Source organism: Xenopus tropicalis, chromosome 7, assembly GCF_000004195.4.
Source record: "Xenopus tropicalis strain Nigerian chromosome 7, UCB_Xtro_10.0, whole genome shotgun sequence".
Classification (NCBI taxonomy): Eukaryota; Metazoa; Chordata; class Amphibia; order Anura; family Pipidae; genus Xenopus; species Xenopus tropicalis.
The window spans coordinates 127,096,756-127,121,016 of NC_030683.2; the positions used below are offsets into that span (position 1 = coordinate 127,096,756).

The following is a 24,261-nucleotide window of genomic DNA, read 5'->3' on the forward strand; positions in this document are numbered from 1 at the left end:
CCAGTGACTCCGCAGAATCCTTACAATAAGCCCTTTGTAATATCGGAGGCAGTGTGTGTATATTATACCCCCGGGGGTTAAACAAACAGCAAGTTGCAAAGTTAGGAAATGTGATGCTGCTGGGGATTTTAGCACAGACAGTTCAGTTTCAGGGCACAAACGTACATGGCACTCTGCTGCCCCCTTCTGTATCTGCCAGCTGCCTTCAGTAGACTAGACTCCATTTTAATCAAATAATTCACATTTTTAAAAATGGTTTCCTTTTTCTCTTTAATAATAAAACAGTACCTGTACTTGATCCCAACTAAGATATAATTACCCCTTATTGGGGCAGAACAGCCCTATTGGGTTTATTTAATGGTTAAATGATTCCCTTTTCTCTGTAATAATAAAACAGTACCTGTACTTCATCCCAACTAAGATATAATTACCCCTTATTGGGGCAGAACAGCCCTATTGGGTTTATTAAATGGTTAAATGATTCCCTTTTCTCTGTAATAATAAAACAGTACCTGTACTTGATCCCAACTAAGATATAATTACCCCTTATTGGGGCAGAACAGCCCTATTGGGTTTATTTAATGGTTAAATGATTCCCTTTTCTCTGTAATAATAAAACAGTACCTGTACTTGATCCCAACTAAGATATAATTACCCCTTATTGGGGGCAGAACAGCCCTATTGGGTTTATTTAATGGTTAAATGATTCCCTTTTCTCTGTAATAATAAAACAGTACCTGTACTTGATCCCAACTAAGATATAATTACCCCTTATTGGGGGCAGAACAGCCCTATTGGGTTTATTTAATGGTTAAATGATTCCCTTTTCTCTGTAATAATAAAACAGTACCTGTACTTGATCCCAACTAAGATATAATTACCCCTTATTGGGGCAGAACAGCCCTATTGGGTTTATTTCATGGTTAAATGATTCCCTTTTCTCTGTAATAATAAAACAGTACCTGTACTTGATCCCAACTAAGATATAATTACCCCTTATTGGGGCAGAACAGCCCTATTGGGTTTATTTAATGGTTAAATGATTCCCTTTTCTCTGTAATAATAAAACAGTACCTGTACTTGATCCCAACTAAGATATAATTACCCCTTATTGGGGGCAGAACAGCCCTATTGGGTTTATTTCATGGTTAAATGATTCCCTTTTCTCTGTAATAATAAAACAGTACCTGTACTTGATCCCAACTAAGATATAATTACCCCTTATTGGAGCAAAACAATCCTACTGGGTTAATTACTATTTAAATAATTTTTTTAGCAGACTTAATGTAGGAGATTTAAATTATGGAAAGACCCCTTATCCAGAAAACCCCAGGTCCCGAGCATTCTGGATAAGGGGTCCCATACCTGTACATTTATTTAATGCGCAAATAAATCATCAGGTGCTGTTCCCCGACAGGCAATAATCCTGCTTCAGAGACAATATCTCTTTATATTATATATTATATTACAGCCATTTCATTGGTTAAAGTGCAATAAAGAGACATAAAATGAATATCCTATTGGCTGCCCTGCTGCCCCCACCACAGTAAACGCTCTGGGGCAGCAACTGAGTCATTGCATCAGCTATAGCTCTGGAATTCTGGGTAAAGCACAGCCGCATAACTTTGTGGTCGGGCCCATTCGCTCAAGGTCATAGTGTGGATTGGAATAAATGAGCACTGCGGAATATGTTGGCGCTTTATAAATAAATGTTAATAATAAAATAACTTCCTTCCTTAACTCATCCCACAGCAGCAGGTTCCTAAAGGGGAAAATAAAGTGGAGGGGGGGGGTTTGTTCCTCAGAATACATGAAATAATATGCAGGCCACGGGCACCTTTCTGTTCTGTTATGTTGCCCCCCCAAGGCCACTGGCTGAACTGCACATTAGATGGTGGGGCAGGGGCAGGTATATAATGAAGGCCCCTGGGGAGGCAATTAAATGTATAATTTCCTTCTCTGGTTGCGTAGGGGTATCTGTATACACAGAATATGGCTTTCACTTTCACTCCTCTGTCGGTCGTATGTGGATCAGTCAATATAAAGCCCCTCGGGGGAGGGGGTATATAAAGTGCTTACTGTTAGCTGAGCAGGTTGGTCATGTTGGGGGCAATTCTCCGGCCTTGTTTACCCTCATACGGGCCGTTCTATAATCCTCCATGTTAACACGTCCCACTGCCCCAGCCTCTTCCTACCTCCACCCATAAACTTAACCCTTTGTTATGTGCTCACTATGCTGGGAGTTGTTATCCAGTCACAGTAAGGAATACGGCTCCTACAGAATGGTTCCCTAGGAAAATGATTCTACCCCCACATGTTCCCCTGAGCTGTGGCCAAAAACAGTTTTCTTGCCTAAAGGTCCCCATTCATGGGCCGATTATAGCTGCCGATATGGGTCCCTTATAGTGATGAGCGAATCTGTTCTGAAAAATTTTTGAATCTTTCAAAAGATCCGCGAAACGGCGAAAAATTAGCGAAACGGCAAACATGTTGTGCGGCAAAGAAAATTGTTGCCCGCGGCTATTATTTTGTCGCACAGCTATTATTTTGTCGCCCGCGGCTATTATTTTGTCGCATAGCTATTATTTTGTCGCCCGTGGCTATTATTTTGTCGCATGGCTATTATTTTGTCGCATAGCTATTATTTTGTCGCCCGTGGCTATTATTTTGTCGCATGGCTATTATTTTGTCGCATGGCTATTATTTTGTCGCATGGCTATTATTTTGTCGCCCGTGGCTATTATTTTTGTTGGCGAAACAATCCGCCAATGGCGAAACACGGAAATTCACCACGAATCCATGCCTGGCAAACTAGTCCCTTAGGCAGGTTAGAAAATCCAGTCGGATCAGGGACCGCATTGGCTAGTTGATGCGGTCCCCGAACCAACTGCCCCATTGCAGCATGTTCATATTCTCTGCACTCCAGGTTCTGACTCCTGAAACACTGCAGCAGAGCCTTGGCCAGCCCTCTATGCCATAAAATTGAAATTAATCTTCATAGTTCCCCCCCTGGGGGCAGTTAGCAGGAAGTTCAGTAAAAGAAATGACCTTGAAGGGTCCAGACAGACTTTTGCATTTGTGATTCCCACCCAAAAAAATCCAAAAGAGCTCAAACTATTCAAATTCATGAGTGCAGTTTTGGGCTGGAGAATAAAGAAGTCCGGGGGCCCTAACCTGCGGCCCTCCTGTTGGGCAGCGACTCCCAAGATGTTGAGAACTGCAGTCAAAAAATAGCTGGGGGGGGTCGAGTTGCCAGAGCTAATTGGATTTGAGTGAAGATAAGATTAGAGGCTGTTATAGCAGCAAAGGGAGGCCTTTATATACTGTAATTACCTTGGGTTTGGGAATGAGACGTTGGGCAGATGTCTGGACACTTGTGTAGGCCCAGGCGCTAGTCCTACTTTATTACTGTAGGCCCAGGCGCTAGTCCTACTTTATTACTGTAGGCCCAGGCGCTAGTCCTACTTTATTACTGTAGGCCCAGGCGCTAGTCCTACTTTATTACTGTAGGCCCAGGCGCTAGTCCTACTTTATTACTGTAGGCCCAGGCGCTAGTCCTACTTTATTACTGTAGGCCCAGGGTTCCACTCTTGACCAATGACACTGAAGGATGAACCTTTGCGTCATCTAGAACAGGGATCCCCAACCTTTTTTAACAGTGAGCCACACTCAGATGTAAGAAGTGTTGGGGAGCCACACAAGCATGATGCCAAATAAGAACTGTGATTGGCTATTGGGTAGCCCTATGGGGACTGCTGGAGGCTCTGATTGGAGTAAAACTGTGTCTCTGGGCTTCCAAAACTTGCCTCCGAGTCAATAATTTAAAAATGGCACCTACTTTGGGGCCACTGGAAGCAAAATGGTGAGGAACATGTTGCCCCCGAGCCACTGGTTGGGGATCACTGATCTAGAGGAGGTTTGCAAGAATCACCTGGTGGGCCCAGCCAATAGCTTTAGGCCTTAAGGTCCCCATACACAGGCCGATTCTAGCTGCCGATATGGGTCCCTTAGACTGATTCAGCAGCTTATTGGCCCATATAAGGGCACTACCGACGGGCCTGCCCAACCGATATCTGGCCTGAAATCGGGCAGATCTTGATCGGGCAGGTTAGAAAATCTAGTTGCCTTCGGGACCGCAACCGGGACCGTTGATGTGGTCCCTGGACCGACTTTTCCTATACCCATCGTTATAATATCGAATTAGGTGGTAATATCGGGAGAAGATGTCGCCAAGCGAGCGGATTTGCCAGTGTATGGGGACCTTTAGTGTAGGACAGTTCCTATCATCACAATAGACTTACTGTATATGATATATATCCTATGATATTCAGCACTATCTACAGCTCATTGACTTGAGAGTGGGGGCAGAATTTCAGGTTCTTCGGGGGGCCCAAGTAGGCCCAGTTAGACACCAAGAATAACATGGCACTAGCGGTTCAGCACCATGCATTGCCATTATGTTACACTGGGTGTAACCAGTTGAGACAGTCAGACACCGAGGAATGTAACTAGCCGCATCGTTCTGACAGGTTTATCCTAGCGGTTTTACAGCAATTTGCACCTGTTTCCGCGTATGTCAATCACTTAGCACTTAATCTTGACTTTCATGGCACTTGGATTATAGTAAGTGAGTTTAAATAAGTGAAAAACAAAATGATTCCGCTTGTGGTTTTGGGCTTTTAGTCAGGGTGTGACTTACTGGTTCCACCAGTTCAGATCTCAGGCCTCGAGCCACAAGTCTTTAATGTATTAATGGGTGAATGGGAGCAGATAAAGGGGTTGTTCATCTCTAAATTAACTTTTAGCATGGACAATTTGCAATTGGTCTTCATTTTTTATTATTTGCCGTCTTTGAATTATTTATTATTTAGCTCTCCGGTTTGGATTATCAGCAGCTATCTGGTTGCTAGGGCCCAATTAAACCTAACGACCAGGCAGTGGTTTGAAAGTGAGACAGGAATATGAAGAGAGGAGGGCCTAAATAGAAAGATAAGTCATAAAAAGGAACAAAAACAACAGTTGGAGCCTCACAGAGCAATAGGTTTTTGGGTGCCGGGGTCGGTGACCCCCATTTGAAAGCTGGAAAGAGTCAGAAGAGGAAGGCAAATAATTCAAAAACCATGAAAAATAAAAATAAGACCAATAGAAAAGTAGCTAAGATTGGTTGTCCAGTCCAAAACTCCAAATTAGGGAAACCAGGCAGGACTTGATTGGTCGATCGCCATGCCATAACCCCGCCCCAGACATCACCAATGTCACCTTCTCCGCCCCTGTGACATCACAACCCCGCCCCTGTTTCCGACACTGGGAAGGAGGCAACCCTAGGCGCCAATCTTGTCCTGCTATAGCACTGTATCTAAGGTTACCCTCTTGACCAATCATAGATGAGCCTTCCTTTAATTTAGGAGCAGGTTCTTCTGGCCTGGCCGGATACTAGGGGACGGTGCTGATACCCATTGTAAGTCACTACTACCCAAAGTACATCATTCAGGCCACTCGCCCAAAACTCCATGTTTATATCACTAGGGTTGCCACCTTTTGCAGTGGCTAACTCTGGGCAGGGGGTGGGGTGTGATGGTACTGGGCGGGGCAATAGTGTTACATGGGCGGGACTATGACATTGCAGGGGCATGGCCATGATGTGGTGATCAGTGATTGGCCAAATCGCCACATCAATCTCAAAGATTCCTGCCTGGTTCGAAATTGGGGAATAAACAAACAGAAATAAGCCCCAGCGGGTCAAAACAGTGTTTAACCCTGTCAGCCCTTCTGAATAGTGATGAGCGAATCTGCGAATCTGTCCCGTTTCGCTTCTCCAGAAAATTTGTGAAACGGAAAAAATTAGCAAAACGCTTTTCTCGCGCATTTTCTTTGTCGCCTGTGTCTTTTTCGGTCACCAACATCTTTTTTTTGTCGCCCGTGCTTTTTTTTACGCAACTGCGCCCATTTTTGATGCAACCGCGGCCAATTTGACGCGCTATGAATTTTTCCGCTGCAAATTTTCACAGAAGTTTCGCAAAATAATTCTGAATAGTGATGAGTGAATCTGTCCCATTTCGCTTCTCCATATAATTCGTGAAACACCGAATAATTTGCAAAACGCATTTGTCGCGCAATTTTTTTGTCTTCTGTTTTTTTTTTGGTCGCCCGTGCTTTTTTTTTTGACCCGACCGGGCCCATTTTTGATGCAACTGCGGCCAATTTGACGCGATACGAATTCTTCTGCTGCAAATTTTCACAGACGTTTTGCAAAACAAATAGTGATGAGCGAATCTGTCCCATTTCGATTCTCCATAAAATTTGTAAAAAACGGCAAAAAATTTGTGAAACGCAGTTTTTTTATTTTGCCCGAGTCTATTTTGTCTCCCGTGTCTTTTTTGTTCGCCCGCGCTATTTTTCATGTGATCACGCCCATTTTTTATGCAACCACGCCCAATTTGACACGTATCTAATTTTTCCGCTGCGAATTTTCACTGAAGTTTCGCAAAACAATTCTGAATAGTGATGAGCGAATTTGTCCTGTTTCGCTTCCCCATAAAATTTGTGAAACGGTGAAAAATTTGCAAAACGCAAATTTGTCACCCGCGTCTTTTTTGTCACCCGTGTCTTTTTTTTTGTCGCCCGCGTTTTTTTGACGCAACCACGGCCAATTTTCACTGTAAAAATTCTGGATAGTGATGAGCGAATTTGTCCCGTTTCGCTTCTCCATAAAATTTGTGAAACGGTGAAAAATTTGCAAAACACATTTGTCACGCAATTTTTCTGTCGTCCGCGTCTTTTTTTGCCGCCCACGCTATTTTTTGATGCGACCGCGCCCATTTTTGATGCAACCGCATCAAATTTGACGCACAATGAATTTTTCCGCTGCAAATTTTCACTGAAGTTTCACGAAACAATTCTGAATAGTGATGAGCGAATTTGTCCCATTTGCTTCTCCATAAAATTTGTGAAACGGTGAAAAATTTGTGACGCTCAGTTTTTTTGTCGCCCGCGTCTATTTTGTCGCCCGTGGTATTTTCGATGCCATCGCGCCCATCTTTGCTGCAACCGCGGCCAATTTGACGCACAACAAATTTTTCCACTGTGAATTTTCACGGAAGTTTCGCGAAACAATTCTGAATAGTGATGAGCGAATCTGTCCCGTTTCGCTTCTCCATATAATTCGTGAAACGGTAAAAAATTTACAAAACGCATTTGTCGCGCAATTTTTTAGTCACTTGCGTCTATTTTGTCACCCATGCTATTTTCGATGCAATTGTACCCATCTTTGATACAACCGCAGCCAATTTGATGCGCGACGAATTCCTCTGCGGAGAATTTTAACGGAAGTGTTTCGTGAAACAATTCTGAATAGTGATGAGTGAATCTGTCCCGAATTTGAATGTCTGAATTTTTTTGACGTGCAACAAATTTTTCCACGGCCAGTTTTCACAGAAGTTTCGCAAAACAATTCGCCAATGTGGAAATTCGTGCCAATCCATGCCTGGCGCAAAAAAATCGCTTTAAGTCCCAGTGCAGTTAATTAGCAGAGACTGAAGCTTAACGAGGCAGAAAAAATACATCATCTCCATGGTAAATGTAACAATAAAAACTGGAAATTTGTAATTGAATCTGCCTTGTGGGAAAGTCCAAGTGTAAATTGCGAGAAGTGTAAATATTACAACACTCATTCCTCCCCTTCTGCCCTCCCCCCCCCGTATTACTATTCCTGCTGAGTAGGGTGTAAGACTTCTACACGGGACGGAGAGCAGAAGGGTAAGAAGATTTTATTTGTAAGAATGTTTCTGGGGGAGTAGGCACTTGTACAGAGATTAATGGGGGTTAGTGGGGCAGTTAGGGTTAGTGGGGCAGTTTGGGGGTTAGTGGGGCAGTTTGGGGGTTAGTGGGGCAGTTTGGGGGTTAGTGGGGCAGTTAGGGTTAGTGGGGCAGTTTGGGGGTTAGTGTGGCAGTTTGGGGGTTAGTGGGGCAGTTTGGGGGTTAGTGGGGCAGTTTGGGGGTTAGTGTGGCAATTTGGGGGTTAGTGGGGCAGTTTGGGGGTTAGTGGGCAGTTAGGGTTAGTGGGGCAGTTTGGGGGTTAATGTGGCAGTTTGGGGGTTAGTGGGGCAGTTTGGGGTTGGTGGGGCAGTTTGGGGGTTAGTGGGGCAGTTTGGGGGTTAGTGGGGCAGTTAGGGTTAGTGGGGCAGTTTGGGGGTTAGTGGGGCAGTTTGGGGGTTAGTGGGGCAGTTAGGCTTAGTGGGGCAGTTTGGGGGTTAGTGTGGCAGTTTGGGGGTTAGTGGGGCAGTTTGGGGGTTGGTGGGGCAGTTTGGGGGTTAGTGGGGCAGTTTGGGGGTTAGTGGGGCAGTTTGGGGGTTGGTGGGGCAGTTTGGGGGTTGGTGGGGCAGTTTGGGGGTTAGTGGGGCAGTTTGGGGGTTAGTGGGGCAGTTTGGGGGTTAGTGGGGCAGTTAGGGTTAGTGGGGCAGTTTGGGGGTTAGTGGGGCAGTTTGGGGGTTAGTGGGGCAGTTAGGCTTAGTGGGGCAGTTTGGGGGTTAGTGTGGCAGTTTGGGGGTTAGTGGGGCAGTTTGGGGGTTGGTGGGGCAGTTTGGGGGTTAGTGGGGCAGTTTGGGGGTTAGTGGGGCAGTTTGGGGGTTGGTGGGGCAGTTTGGGGGTTAGTGGGGCAGTTTGGGGGTTAGTGGGGCAGTTAGGGGGGCAGTTTGGGGGTTAGTGGGGCAGTTAGTATGTGCTGTGTTTATGCTGTTTAAACTCCCAGGAGAAAGGCGATGTTTATAGAAATAAAATACCCCATATACTCTGTATTGTCTTTATTGTTCCTTCTCATGTGTTGCCCTGCCGGCTGGGAGCTCATAGCGGGGCTATTGTTTGGGGGGGGTGTATTATTCCTATGGGTTTGTTGGAAAGACATACCGGCCTTCCTACCATCCGTACTAGCTACACTCACACTCACTAAGGTGGCCCTGTGCCATTACACTAAGGGGACCATTTAAAGTCAGATTTTCATTTTTTCAATTGGGATTTTAAATCTAAAAGTTCCTGCAATTGGAGTTGGGAGCAATAAGCACAGTTTCCCAGCACTGAACAAGTCTGTCGCTTTATCCCCATGTCTGATTCCTGTGCCATATAATGAAGTTAGTAAAGTTTGGTTGAGCAGTGCGGTGCAGCAGGGTTTAGTTCCCCTTTAATAAGTCAATTCTGCTGTCCTTAGCATGTTTTTTACCCATTATCAGTACATATATGAAACATTTTTACATTGTAATTGTAAAGTAAATGGCTCTGCGTCGCTTATCAGTTTGTGACAATAATAAAAGAAATACCCCAAAGACTCGCTAAACACCTCCCATTCTAGTCCCATTTAATTGGATCTAATCATTTACCTCACCGGCCGAACTTCATTCCTTAGGCTGCTTTTGAAGAACGGCGATTACAACGTCAATAATGAAATGCTTTTATGCTTCAGGAACAGATTCAGACAATAGATATATACGCAATGTTGACAATATTGCAAAGAAAAAAAGGAAATCAATCATCAGTCTTCAAAGAAAATAACACAAGCGTAGAAATAATGTCAATTCATGCAGCACTTTGTATTGTGTGCGGCGCCAGATATTAATATACCTTATAATATACATGTCAATCATTTCACTGTAGGACCAAACTGTACTCCTCTGTGACTTATAATATCCCTATATGTTACAATAGGGGGTACTTTATTCACTATATATTATAAGGAACTCCTCGGGGGCTTATAATATCCCTATATGTTACAATAGGGGGCACTTTATTCACTATATATTATAAGGAACCCCTCGGGGACTTATAATATCCCTATATGTTACAATAGGGGGCACTTTATTCACTATATATTATAAGGAACTCCTCTGTGACTTATAATATCCCTATATGTTACAATAGGGGGCACTTTATTCACTATATATTATAAGGAACCCCTCGGGGACTTATAATATCCCTATATGTTACCAAAGGGGGCACTTTATTCACTATATATTATAAGGAACTCCTCGGGGGCTTATAATATCCCTATATGTTACAATAGGGGGCACTTTATTCACTTTATTCACATTTACAGATATTTAGAAACATTGGGGTAACAGTCACCCCGCTATAGTTCCAGGGGTACCCAGGGCACAAATAAGCACTCACCCCAAATCCCCCCCTAACTGGCCTTCAGGCTGGGTCCCCTTAGCCCATAACAAGGTTACAGATATATAGAAACATTGGGGTAACAGTCACCCTGCTATAGTTCCAGGGGTACCCAGGGCACAAATAAGCACTCACCCCAAATCCCCCCCTAACTGGCCTTCAGGCTGGGCCCCCTTAGCCCATAACAAGGTTACAGATATATAGAAACATTGGGGTAACAGTCACCCTGCTATAGTTCCAGGGGTACCCAGGGCACAAATAAGCACTCACCCCAAATCCCCCCCTAACTGGCCTTCAGGCTGGGCCCCCTTAGCCCATAACAAGGTTACAGATATATAGAAACATTGGGGTAACAGTCACCCTGCTATAGTTCCAGGGGTACCCAGGGCACAAATAAGCACTCACCCCAAATCCCCCCCTAACTGGCCTTCAGGCTGGGCCCCCTTAGCCCATAACAAGGTTACAGATATATAGAAACATTGGGGTAACCGTCACCCTGCTATAGTTCCAGGGGTACCCAGATAATACCCACAAATAAGCACTCACCCCAAATCCCCCCCTAACTGGCCTTCAGGCTGGGCCCCCTTTAGCCCATAACAAGGTTACAGATATATAGAAACATTGGGGTAACAGTCACCCCGCTATAGTTCCAGGGGTACCCAGGGCACAAATAAGCACTCACCCCAAATCCCCCCCTAACTGGCCTTCAGGCTGGGTCCCCTTAGCCCATAACAAGGTTACAGATATATAGAAACATTGGGGTAACAGTCACCCCGCTATAGTTCCAGGGGTACCCAGGGCACAAATAAGCACTCACCCCAAATCCCCCCCTAACTGGCCTTCAGGCTGGGCCCCCTTAGCCCATAACAAGGTTACAGATATATAGAAACATTGGGGTAACAGTCACCCTGCTATAGTTCCAGGGGTACCCAGGGCACAAATAAGCACTCACCCCAAATCCCCCCTAACTGGCCTTCAGGCTGGGCCCCCTTAGCCCATAACAAGGTTACAGATATATAGAAACATTGGGGTAACAGTCACCCTGCTATAGTTCCAGGGTACCCAGGGCACAAATAAGCACTCACCCCAAATCCCCCCTAACTGGCCTTCAGGCTGGGCCCCCTTAGCCCATAACAAGGTTACAGATATATAGAAACATTGGGGTAACAGTCACCCCGCTATAGTTCCAGGGGTACCCAGGGCACAAATAAGCACTCACCCCAAATCCCCCCCTAACTGGCCTTCAGGCTGGGCCCCCTTAGCTTAGGGTTTATTCTTGTGCACAAAGCCATTGGCTGGTGTTGCTACTGCTTGATATTATTTGTTTTAGTTGCATGAAAACACAGTATCTAGAGGCTTATTGGTTGCTACAACTAACTCCTCCTACACCCTCTCTGTTGCAGACCGTATATACACCTATTATCTATTAATGCTGATATCTGGCCGCCCAATCATCAAGCATCATCCAACACGGTGCCATTTTAGCAGCTAAATAAAATCTCTCCTGATATCAACAAATCTGTTAAAGAGCTGACATTCTACTAACTGCCATCTGGGCCATGTGAACCCCATGACAGACCACTTGGTCTTTGCTGCATTTCTCCACCTGTCTCAGCCACATATAATCTGATTTCTTCGCTGGGTAACTCTCTAACTGACATGAAACTGACAAAAGGTGAGTTCTGTCTGATAATGTGAGGTTTCTAAATATTCTTTATTGAAAATATATACTTTATTATACATAAAATATATTGCATCGCTTTTTTAATAATACATCAATCTATAGTTTATAAATCTATGGGGGAAAGGTAAGTGGGGTAAGGGTATTGGAGTTTCCATGTAGAAAGTATTCAGTTGTATAAGTGCAGTAAACACAATGTCAGTAGCAACTGACCAATCACATTAAAGGATAAATAAACCTTAAATAAACCAGATGAACAAATAAAGCTTCTTGTTTTACAGGTTTCCCCTGGGTGCTTTGTGGATTGATCTTGGTGAGTTCATGCCGTGCCTTGTCAGGTAAGTACATTGTCTCATCTGTATATAGAAAATATAAAATGGAACAACCTTTTAGAACTGTAGCTCTTTAGTTGTATTGTACATTACCTAATGAGCAAAAAGGCTCATGCAATGGTGAATGCAGGCTTACACAGGCAGAACTTACATTGATAAAAATTCTGCTTGGATTGTGCCCTAAAATGGTTAAACTGAGCTCAGGAGAGGAGGTCAGAGACCAGTAGTGCCATCTTTTCATTGGCTGATAGATTGGGGGGGGGGGTTGGTAACCTGAGCATGCTCAGTAGTAGTGATGAGCAAATCTGTCCTGTTTTGCTTCGCCGAAAAATTCTCGAATCTTTCAAAAGATTCGCGAAACGGCGGAAAATTCGCAAAAAGGCGGAAATGTTGCGCATCCAAAAAAATTGTCGCCCGCGGCTATTCTTTTGTCGCATGGCAATTCTTTTGTCGCCAGCGCCTACTCTTTCGTCACACAGCTATTCTTTTGTCGCCAGCGCCTACTCTTTCGTCACACAGCTATTCTTTCATCGCACGGCTATTCTTTTGTCGCATGGCTATTCTTTCATTGCACGGCTATTCTTTTGTCGCACGGCTATTCTTTTGTCGCACGGCTATTCTTTCATTGCACGGCTCTTCTTTTGTCGCACGGCTATTCTTTTGTCGCACGGCTATTCTTTTGTCGCACGGCTATTCTTTCATCGCACGGCTATTCTTTTGTCGCACGGCTATTCTTTCATTGCACGGCTATTCTTTTGTCGCATGGCTATTCTTTTGTCGCACGGCTATTCTTTCGTCACACGGCTATTCTTTTGTCGCACGGCTATTCTTTCGTCGCACAGCTATTCTTTCATCGCACGGCTATTCTTTTGTCGCACGGCTATTCTTTTGTCGCACGGCTATTCTTTTGTCGCACGGCTATTCTTTCATTGCACGGCTATTCTTTTGTCGCACGGCTATGCTTTCATTGCACGGCTATTCTTTTGTCGCACGGCTATTCTTTTGTCGCACGGCTATTCTTTCATTGCACGGCTATTCTTTTGTCGCACGGCTATTCTTTTGTCGCACGGCTATTCTTTCATTGCACGGCTATTCTTTTGTCGCACGGCTATTCTTTTGTCGCACGGCTATTCTTTCATCGCACGGCTATTCTTTCGTCGCACGGCTATTCTTTTGTCGCACGGCTATTCTTTCATCGCACGGCTATTCTTTCGTCGCACGGCTATTCTTTTGTCGCACGGCTATTCTTTCATTGCACGGCTATTCTTTTGTCGCACGGCTATTCTTTTGTCGCACGGCTATTCTTTCATTGCACGGCTATTCTTTTGTCGCACGGCTATTCTTTTGTCGCACGGCTATTCCTTCATCGCACGGCTATTCTTTTGTCGCACGGCTATTCTTTCATTGCACGGCTATTCTTTTGTCGCACGGCTATTCTTTTGTCGCACGGCTATTCTTTCGTCACACGGCTATTCTTTCGTCGCACGGCTATTCTTTCGTCGCACGGCTATTCTTTCATTGCACGGCTATTCTTTTGTCGCACGGCTATTCTTTTGTCGCACGGCTATTCTTTCGTCGCACGGCTATTCTTTCGTCGCACGGCTATTCTTTTGTCGCACGGCTATTCTTTCGTCGCACGGCTATTCTTTCGTCGCACGGCTATTCTTTCGTCGCACGGCTATTCTTTCGTCGCACGGCTATTCTTTTGTCGCACGGCTATTCTTTCGTCACACAGCTATTCTTTCATCGCACGGCTATTCTTTTGTCGCACGGCTATTCTTTTGTCGCACGGCTATTCTTTCATTGCACGGCTATTCTTTTGTCGCATGGCTATTCTTTTGTCGCACGGCTATTCTTTCATTGCACGGCTATTCTTTTGTCGCACGGCTATTCTTTTGTCGCACGGCTATTCTTTCATCGCACGGCTATTCTTTTGTCGCACGGCTATTCTTTCATTGCACGGCTATTCTTTTGTCGCACGGCTATTCTTTCGTCGCACGGCTATTCTTTCGTCGCACGGCTATTCTTTCGTCGCTATTGGCTATTCTTTGGTCGCCAGCGGCTATTCTTTTGTCGCCCACGGCTATTCTTTTTTCGCACGGCTATTCTTTTGTCGCCCACGGCTATTCTTTTGTCGCCAGCGGCTATTCTTTCGTCGCCCGCGGCTATTCTTTTGTCGCACGGCTATTCTTTTGTCGTGCCGCAAATTTTTCCATGGCGAATTTTTTCATACGTTTCGCAACAATCCACCAATGGCGAAACGCGGAAATTCGCCGCGAATCCATGCCTGGCGAAACATTTCACCCATCACTACTCAGTAGCCAAGAGCCAAGCCAATTTCTAAGAGAAGGGGGCGATTGGGTTAGAGGAGGAGAAGGAATCCCAAGTGATTAAAGGGGTTGTTCAACGTTGAGTTTACTTGTAGAGAGTAATATTCTGAGACAATTTCCAATTGGTCTTTATTTTTTATTGTTTGTAGTTTTTTAATTATTTCAGTAATTGTTCAGCAACTCTCCAGTTTGGAGTTTCAGCAGCTATCTGGTTGCTAGGTTCCAAATTACCTTAGCAACCAGGGAGTGGTTTGAATGGGAGACTGGTATTTGAATAGAAAAGAGACTGAATAGACAAAAAAGGTTATAAAAAAGTAACAATAACAATAAAACTGGAGCCTCACAGAGTAATAGGGTTTGGCTGCCGGGGTCAGTGACCCCCATTTGTTAGCTCGAAAGAGTCAGAAGAAGAAGGGAAATAATTCAAAAACTATAAATATATTAGTTCATAATAAGGAAATGTTGAATTATGTTTCTCTTCAGATCTGACTATCTGTACCGTCCCGGTGTATGGGGCCCCAGTAGTGATCACACATGGGTCAGACAGAAGCTGTATGGTCAATAAGGAGGATCTCTGCCCCCACAAAGTATGCACAGGATTTCCCTTCCAGGCTTGTATTCTCAATGAGACCGCCATCTTGATCCTGTTCCCATTGAGCAACCAACGAGATGTGCGAGTAGAACATGGAATTGGGCAGAGGGGCATCACTGACATGATTAACCCTAAGGAATCCAAAGGTACGAAGCCAGGGTGGCCCTGTATACTGTGTGCAGGGGAACCCCGAAATTGTACCTATGTACTTATATGCTTGGGTTTTTGCTATTAAAATGCCCCAAATCTGAATGTTTATAACCAATATTTGGGTGGGATTGGCCTGCTGCTATTCAGTTCTAAATAGGTTTCATAGCTCCACCCAGTGACATCACAGACCCACCTCTTTCCCGCCCCCATGACATCATTTCCCACCCCCAGCCCGGTGACAAATGCCGACAGAGGTGGAAACTCTACGCATGGCTTCGGCCAAATCCGAATCCTGCTGAATCTTGGGCAAATTCCGAGCCAAATCCTGGATTCTGTGCTTCCCTAGTTCTAAATATGACATTTATTTGTATGATACAATGTACAAAAATGTATTTATTAGACATACAAAATTGGGTTGGAATTTGTATTTACCGGGAGAATTAAGCTGAGGGAAGTGATTTACGCCTCACAATATTCAGTCATTAAGATCATTACAGTAGCACTTTGTGCAAACATACTGTTTGCCTATTTTTTTAAGATGTATTTTTACATTATTTTTTGCACTAAACAGGAGAACTCATTGTACTTTCACTTTCCAACTCCCTGGTTCTGCAGACCAGTTGTGGGAGTGGGCAGTTATTTTATTTTCCTTTCCCAATAAAACCCTCAGTGAGATTTAAAGTACAGCAATGAGCTGCATTACACAGGCAGCATAGGACAGGCAGAGTGCTGCCTGTGTGTGCCATACTCTGCCTACCCTATGCTGCCTGTGAATGCCATACCCTCCCTGTCCTACCCTGCCTGTGGGTGCCATACTCTGCCTGCCCTATGCTGCCTGTGTGTGCCATACTCTGCCTGCCCTATGCTGGCTGTATGTGCCATACTCTGCCTGCCCTATGCTGCCTGTGGGAGGTGAACCTGGCAGGGGTTTGTTCTGGGAGTTTGTTGGAAATAGCCACTAAATGGTCCCTAAGGTGTGTAATTATATGCTGGGGGTTGCTGTGCTATCCACAGGAGAGGAAGCATATGGATTTAAGGGTGTGTCTTAATATGACATAATATCATTCTTTAACATATGAATAATGGTTGATATCCCTGCAGCGACCATTGTGATAAAATGGGTGTGGTTTGAAGTGGGTGTGGTTTAAAATGGGTGAGTGGCCAAAACTGGCCATTAGCGGCCCTCCACCGTGTATGCGAGAGAAATTCCGGCCCTCAGAACCACAGAAGTTGGACAGCACTGATCTAGATCATTGATCCCCAACCAGTGGCTCGGGGGAAAAATGTTGCTCCCCAACCCCTTGGATGTTGCTCTCAGTGCCCCCAAACCAGGGAGTTATTTTTGAATTCCTAACTTGGGGGCAAGTTTTGGTTGAATAAAAACAAGATTTCCTACCAAATAAAGCCCCCTGTAAGCTGATAGGGTGCATAGAGGCCCCTAATAGCCAATCACAGCCCTTATTTGGCTCCTCCATGAACTTTTATGGTGTTTTTATTGTGTTGCTCTCCAATTTGACTGTGGCTCACAAGTAACAAAGGCAAACCCTGATCTAGATCTCGGTTCTGGTTCTGGTGGGTTCTGGTTCCTGTGCGCTCAGAAGCTGCCAGTAGGCTATCAGAGGTTGAGATTAGGGTTAGTAACCACTGAAAGAGATAAAAGGAGGTAATGACTGCAGTGACTCTTTGATATTACAGAATGCAAGCTTTCCGTGGAGGAGAGCAACACAAGCCCAACAAGCCGTGGAGACCATACCGCAGGTTTCTGTCAATTATTGTATCTATTTTATGGAAAGTTCTTTCTTGTCATATAGGGAAGTGGATAATGATCTATTGATTGTTGACTGGAGAGTATTGATGGGCGAATTTCCGCATTTCGCCATTGGCGAATAGTTTTACAAAACTTCCGTGAAAATTTGCCACAGAAAAATGTGTCGAGTGTCAAATTGGGCGCGGTTGTGTCAAAAAAGCGAGTGCAACAAAAAATAGATGCGGGTGACAAAAAAAAAATCGCACAACAAATGTGTTTCGCAGATTTTGGGCATGGTCGCATCAAAAAAAGGCTCAATCGCGTCAAAATTGGGCACGCTCGCGTCAAAAAACGTGGATGACAAAAAAATAGATGCGGGCAAGATTGCGTCAAAAAAAGGCCCAGTCGCGTCAAAAAAGCGTGGGTGACAAAAAATAGATGCAGACGACAAAAAAGACATGAGCGATAAAAAAAAATCACGCGACAAATGCGTTTCGCAAATTTTCCGACATTTAATGAATTTTGTTGCCGTTTCGCTAATGGTGCACATTCCATTTTCACTATCGGAGTAGAAAACGCCATCTACTGCTCTCCATGGATTTTGCCCAAAGTGCCTTTGCAGACATGGGGGGGTGCCAATCAGCAGATTGGGGTTTTCCTGTTGGTCTCCCTATACCAGCGCCCCTAGCCAGTCAGAGTCAGAGTATTTTTGTCACAGCAAATTTTTGCGGCAGTTTCGTGGAAAAATGTGCCAATGGCAAATGTGGAATTACGCTGCAAATAGTGATGCACGAATCTCCCCTGTTTCGCTTCGCCGTAAAATTCGGGAAATGACACAAAAATTTGCGACGGCAAAAAATTCACAAAACACATTTGCCGCACTATTTTTTTTTGTCGCCTGCGTCTTTTTTGTCGCCCACATTTTTCTTTTGTCGCCCGCAATTTTTTTATGCGACTGCGCCCTTTTTTACACGACCATACCCTTTTTTTATGCAATCACGCCCTTTTTGACGTGACTGTGCCCAATTTCACGTGACCACACCCAATTTGACGCGCAACAAAAAAAATTTACGCTCCCCGTTTTTTTCTGCGGTAAATCTTCATGAAAGTTTCACAAAACAATTCGCCAATGGTTAAATGCGGAAATTCGCTGCAAATCCATGCTTGGTGAAATTGGGTAATCCTAAATAGGAAACTGCCATTTTAAGTACTAAGGGCCGCCCCCTGGGATCATAGGAGTCACAGTGCACACAAACAAGCCAAGGCACACATACATGCTAGGCCCCATCAGCCAATGAATGGGCAGAGTTCTGCCTTTTGCTCCCACACTACTTCCTGTTACAGTTCACTTCCTGTCAGCTGATCTCTGAGGGAGCACTCAGCCCATCACTAAATGGCGGCTCAAGGGAAAGGATGTAAAAGGGCAATATTTACTGATATATATATATATATTCCAGTTCTTTAAGAGGCCACTTAACATAATATAAACTATATTATTACGTATTTATAATAAAAATAAATGTAAAGTACAAAGAGAGTGACTGTGTGTTGTTCTTCTGCCCATAAAATCCTGACAAATCAGAGAAGAGGAGAGTCCGTTGTGCAGTTATCCTATCTCTTAGTCTGGGTGTGGTTTTTGCTGTCGGCCTTTACTATTATATTAGGTAAAAAAAATTATTATTTCTCACTTGTCAGATATCAACCCACCAGCAACCAATCAATGAGCTTTTTGTCCATGTCATGCCCTAGCCACGCCCAGTTATGCCCTGATCACTCCGTATGCCCTGTCCCAGCCAGGGGTATAAGTAGAGCTTAACCATTACAGTGCTCAATCATAGCAGGACTTCATCAAAGTGAGTTCTGCCCGTGTAAGCCTGCATCTTTATTGCATGAACTTTACAGAGCACATGTACTGTTTCACATAGCATATAGTATTTGACATTACTATTTTTGGGGGGGGGGACAGGATGTTTTTTAAAAAATAATGGCTTTTCTCTTACACCCAAAGGAAAAAATAGTTTGTTCACACCTACTTGTTCCTTGGTATCTAGTAGAGGGTTAGCAGTACAAAACCTGCTGGCAATGGGGGTACAACACTGGGCAGATATGTAGACTGTACCCACTTGGGCTTCTTCCTATGGAGGCATTTCTGTGGCACATCCCCACTTCAGCAACATTATAGGGCCCCCTCCAGCAAACCACAGAGAACATGAGCTGCCATATTGCCTTCAGCCAGGTTCCCCACTGCCCCCTTTATACCCCTGAGCCCCCAAAGATTCTGTTGGGGGGTTATATAATAACAGTCACTAAATTTGCTCAGGAGCAGTAACCCATAGCAACCAAAAATCATATTGGTTGCTATGGGTTACTGCTCCTGGGCAAACTTAGTGCCTTTTATTACATACGGGGGGGGGTGCATTTGCTGTCATTATTATACTCTTTCTATTATCATTCCCCTTTGCTAGCCTGAATTTAATTAACCTGTTTGTTTGTTTTAATATCCACAGGAAGAAACCAAAAGCACAGCTCATGGTGAATCTTCTAAGTACACAAAATGGTAGCAACGGGGAAGGCAAAGTTAACCCTAAACAGGATATCCGTAATGAACTGCATGTGGCGCTGCAACCTGAGGGCAATGTGGTTCCCCTGGCAGCGGTATAGCCATGTACTGGCACAGAGATGCCTAATTACATCAATTAGATTATGAACAAATAACCCCCTACCTCCTAACTGTCAGGTCTTAAGGGGCAGTATAACTCTCTATTCAGTATAAGTGAAACAAATAGGACTTGGGCTAAAGTGATATTTTTTGAGTTAAACATGGAGATTGAAGCTCCTCCATGTTTGCTCCTTGCGAGGCAGATAATTAGATTCCCAGTACAGAACCCCGTCCTTCCCCCGATGTTGTGACTGTCACAGAGCCCCTTATTTAGGGGGATTATCTGTTCACTGTGAATCTAATTTTGTACTTTGCAAGGACCCAACATGGAGAAGCTTCAGTTTCCCTGACTGACCTGTTTAGCTCGGGAAATAACAAAAACCATAGACTTTTTTTGTGATTATAACAAAAGGCAGAGTATGTTTAGCCCAAACCCTATTCATTGCATTCATATTTATTCAGGGGTATACTGCCCCTTTAAAATTTAAGCATGACTGGGTGTGGCCTAGGTGAACTAGGAACATCTAAAATGGATTCTGTTGCACTTCACGCCGCACATAAATTATTTGACTGTTTACTTGTGGGGAAACCAATTGAGATTTAGCTTTGCCTATTCTAGTGCTGTCTGAATGATGAGAACAAACGTCTGATTGGTTGTCATGGGTTACAAGATATTGGCAGTTTGGGCCCAAGTCTTTTTATTCCAGGTTCATGTGTAGAAAGTACTATTTATTTCTATTTTTTGTGCACTTTTTTTTTATATTGGTGACGATGGCAGGGACACAACAGGCATTATGGGTGCCTGAATTAACCATGCAATGCCTGGGCCTTCTGCTGCTAAACTGTTGCTTGAATCCCTCTCAGGAGGTCTCCGCAGCCTGGATTTTATTTATGAAATAGTGTAGCACTGAGTTTATTATAGATATTATTCTATTTATTATACATAGTATATACTAGTATATAATACATTTCTTGGGGGGGGAGTGAAGGAACAGTTTCAATGCCGTCTGGGCCAAAGCCCCCTGATCACAAGATATTGTCAGATCCTTACCCCCTGGTAGCCCTCTGAGCCCCGTTTGGTGAAAGTGGATTCCTCCATTTTGGGAAATGAAGAGCTATTCCATTGAATTGGACATTGATAGCTCAGAATGTTTGGGGGAGGGTCAGTGGGTGTGGGTGGAGCTGGGTGTGGGTGGAGCTAGGACCTGGATTCTGCACCTTTAGGAGCACAGTCAGTCCAGAGGTGCTATAGTGAGGTACAGGGAGGACTATGGAGTGATCCGTGGTTGAAGGATTTACATGGCTCCATCAGACATTGGGGCCCGTTTATCAACACTGGGAAAATTTGCCCCTGGGCAGTACCCCATGGCAACCAATCAAATTATTGCATTGGCTGAAAAAAGTAAATCACCGACTGGTTGCTATGGATTACTGCCCATGGGCAAATTTGCCCAGTGTTGATAAATGAGCCCCAGTTGTCTATAAACACACATTAATAGATGGGTAATGAGGAGCAGCCATGCATTTTCATAAATGGGCGCCAGGATGTTGCAGTCAGCCATTTTGGACAAAGGTAACCAGGCCGGCAAGCACATGCCCGGGTTATTTTAGAAATGACTGGACAGAAAATTATATTGATTTCTGGGACAATATGCAGTGAAATGGTTCGACGAAGGCCCTTTTTTACGTTACTGTGCCTTTTTTTCAACGCAACTCGCCCTTTTTTTGATGTGACCGCAAATTTTTTGAGCCACAATTTTTCCAAAGTTTTGTGAAATGAATTTTGCATTGAATACATGCCTGCCGAAAAAATCCAAGCTGTGAAAGCTACAAGATCATTTATATACAGGTCCAAAAAGGACTTGGGATTCATCAAATCCAGGATCCGGTAACAGATTTGGGCAGGGTCGGACTGGGGGGCGTAGGGACTGCTGGCAAAACGCGGCCACAATGTATTTGACATGGCCGTGACTTTTTTGATGTAACTGCTTTTTTTTTTTTACACCACCACAACTTTTTTGATGCAACCGCAACTGCTACTTTTTTTGACGTGCCCGCAACTTTGTTTTGCCCGACTGTGACTTTTTCCTCACTCCCGGAAATCTTATTTGCTGAAAATGTTTGTACCCGTTTCACGAAAATGCGGAATTTCACAGCGAATCCATGCCTGCCGAAAAATGTTGCTCTTCACTAATGACCTTAAGACACTGGACGACATGGGTCAATATGGATGACACCACAGTGGCCATTTTGGAGGCAGTAGGGAGCACACTAGAGAGAGTCAGGTGTGAGCAAAGGATAGCTGCATTGGGAGCTGAGATTGTTGAAATTGAGAACAAGATGGCGACATCTACTGTTCCACCAAAGGAGTCACGTACCCTGGTAGACCCAGAGAGGCGGTACGTTTGGCGGGGAACTTTTGGAGCAGCAGCATGGTACCTTCCTGTGGCCCATGTGAGATGGAGGAACCTGAGGCCTTGGATGATCCCGATGGTGCATGTCTCCACTGTGGGGTGCGACTGTGGATGGGGCCCTACCAGAGAAGTACACAAGTTCCACCAGGGGGAGAGACAACCTCAGAGGAGGTAAAGTACAATAACGTGCCCGTAGAGAGCGCAGAGGTGCCAGCGGCTGCACCCTTAACCCCATGGAGTGATGATATGTGTGCCGGCCCAAGTTTTGTGGGGATATCTCACATGGAGTGGGAAGAATTATCCCCGGAAAGTGGTAAGGGGTTAGTGGCAAGTAACCCTAAGACCCAAGAGGGGTCAACTGTGGACATCGCTCCCGGTTGGGAGGAATACAAGGAGGCCACCCCTGACCCAGAGGAGGAGCAAGCTGCTTCAATTGGGTGTCCTTCCAGTTTTCTGGCTCCTCCTATTATAAGTAAAGAGCACGAGAAAGATTTTTGGGTTGTTCCTGGACGGGCAGACCCCACTATTTTCACGTCAGTATCTACGATCCAAAGGGTTATTAATTTCCAAGTGCACTGGGCACGGGCTATTTCATGCCATATGCACCATTGTGGATCTACGAGAAGGTAGACATTTTGCTGGAGGAATGGGCGAGTTAGTTGTGGAGGTGAGGATTATCCGGTGAACTGCCTTGGTCCCTCCTCTCTTGTTACTCCTATGGGAGTGAAGTTCTCAAGTTCCAAGAGACTGGAATCTAATCTGCAATGCAGAATGTGTTTCACTTGCACTTTCCTTTAGCAGCTATGCTATTGTCCAACGTGAGTGAAGGGACTCCACCCGTGAAGCGGTTATATATTAATGATTGCAGTATTGAATTAGGGTGTGGAGGGCCACTACCCGAGAAGATGTTATAATGAAGAGAAATGTCTTTCAATGTTGGTTAATGCCAATCAGTTCAAAAGTTTACATATACAGTGTACCATTGTACCATGGTAGCCCTTTGGAGGGGTTACTGAAGCTGGTGTAATAAGTATTTGATGTGCTGATATGTTCTTGCCAGGATGGAATAATTTCACCAGGGGGAGAATGTAGGGACCTGGTAAATTGTGCCCTTTTTCACTGGTAGTCCCCTAGTTCTTTGGACAGCTATAAAGGGTCCTTAATGTAATGGGAAGTAAGTCCCTGTTCCTGGGTCATAGTATGGCCTTTGCAGTTCCACAGTTTGGCCATAAGGTGTAGTATAAAAGGCTGGAGGCCATTTTGTGAAAGCTCGCCACCTGAACAAGCAGGTGGGGGGGTATTGTGGAATCTGGAAACAGGTAGGCCCAGAGAGAATAGGCAGCTCCTGTAATAGGTCACACTAGGTGTGATAGACAGGCAGGGCTAGCTAGCAGGGCCGGATTTGAAGTTAGGGCGCCCCAAGGTCACCCCCTTTCGGCACCCGCCCAGTCGGATATAGAGATTCTTGTGGAAAGAAACTTGGGTTCAGATTAAGGGAAGATAAGGTCCTAAAAGAGTGGGAGAGGAGTGCGGGGGTTAATCAGTAGAGCTTGGGGAAGATTTAGTGGGTGTGCGATCTGGTATCCAGAATGCTTGGGATACAGGGGTTTTGCATTTTTTAGCTCTATGCTGGCAGTGTTCAGAGCATTCTGGGTAACGGGTTTCTGAGTAATAGATCCCATATCTGTACTATAATCTTGGGAAGGGTAGAAGCATTAATATTGCCCAGGAGCAGATGAACTGTTCTTTGTGTTTCTTTTAGCCCTATGTTATGATCTATTATGAACACAAAGCCCAATATATTATTTATTTGTGTGCAAAAAGGGGTGTGGAGGCCCCATGTGTATTATGTAACTATATCTATTATTGTAGGGTGGCTTATTGGTGAACAGAAGATCCTATAAGTAGATATATCTAGTGACCTGATAGACAGGTATATATATGTATAGCTTAGAACAGAAAATGGGTATAATATGATTTTTATTCTGTAACCCTTCCATGTTATAAATGTACGTATATGTATATAGAATACACAGTTTGGTCATTTCCCTATGGGACCAATCTGTAAATTATATCCTTATAAACGGAGCTTAGTGATGTCATCAGTTATAATCGGAGCTTAGTGATGTAAGGGAATCATTTAACCATGAATTAAACCCAATAGGGCTGTTCTGCCCCCAATAAGGGGTAATTATATCTTA

At 44.4% G+C, this 24,261-nt stretch overlaps 1 long non-coding RNA gene across 1 annotated transcript; it reads left to right on the forward strand.

The window, feature by feature from the left end:
* The first annotated feature begins 7,456 nt into the window (after nt 1-7,456).
* LOC116412261 lies at nt 7,457-15,998 on the forward strand. Its single transcript, XR_004223631.1, has 4 exons — nt 7,457-7,755; nt 11,559-11,830; nt 12,118-12,174; nt 14,982-15,998. It is a non-coding gene; the product is annotated as an uncharacterized LOC116412261 (long non-coding RNA).
* Nucleotides 15,999-24,261: the final 8,263 nt, after the last annotated feature.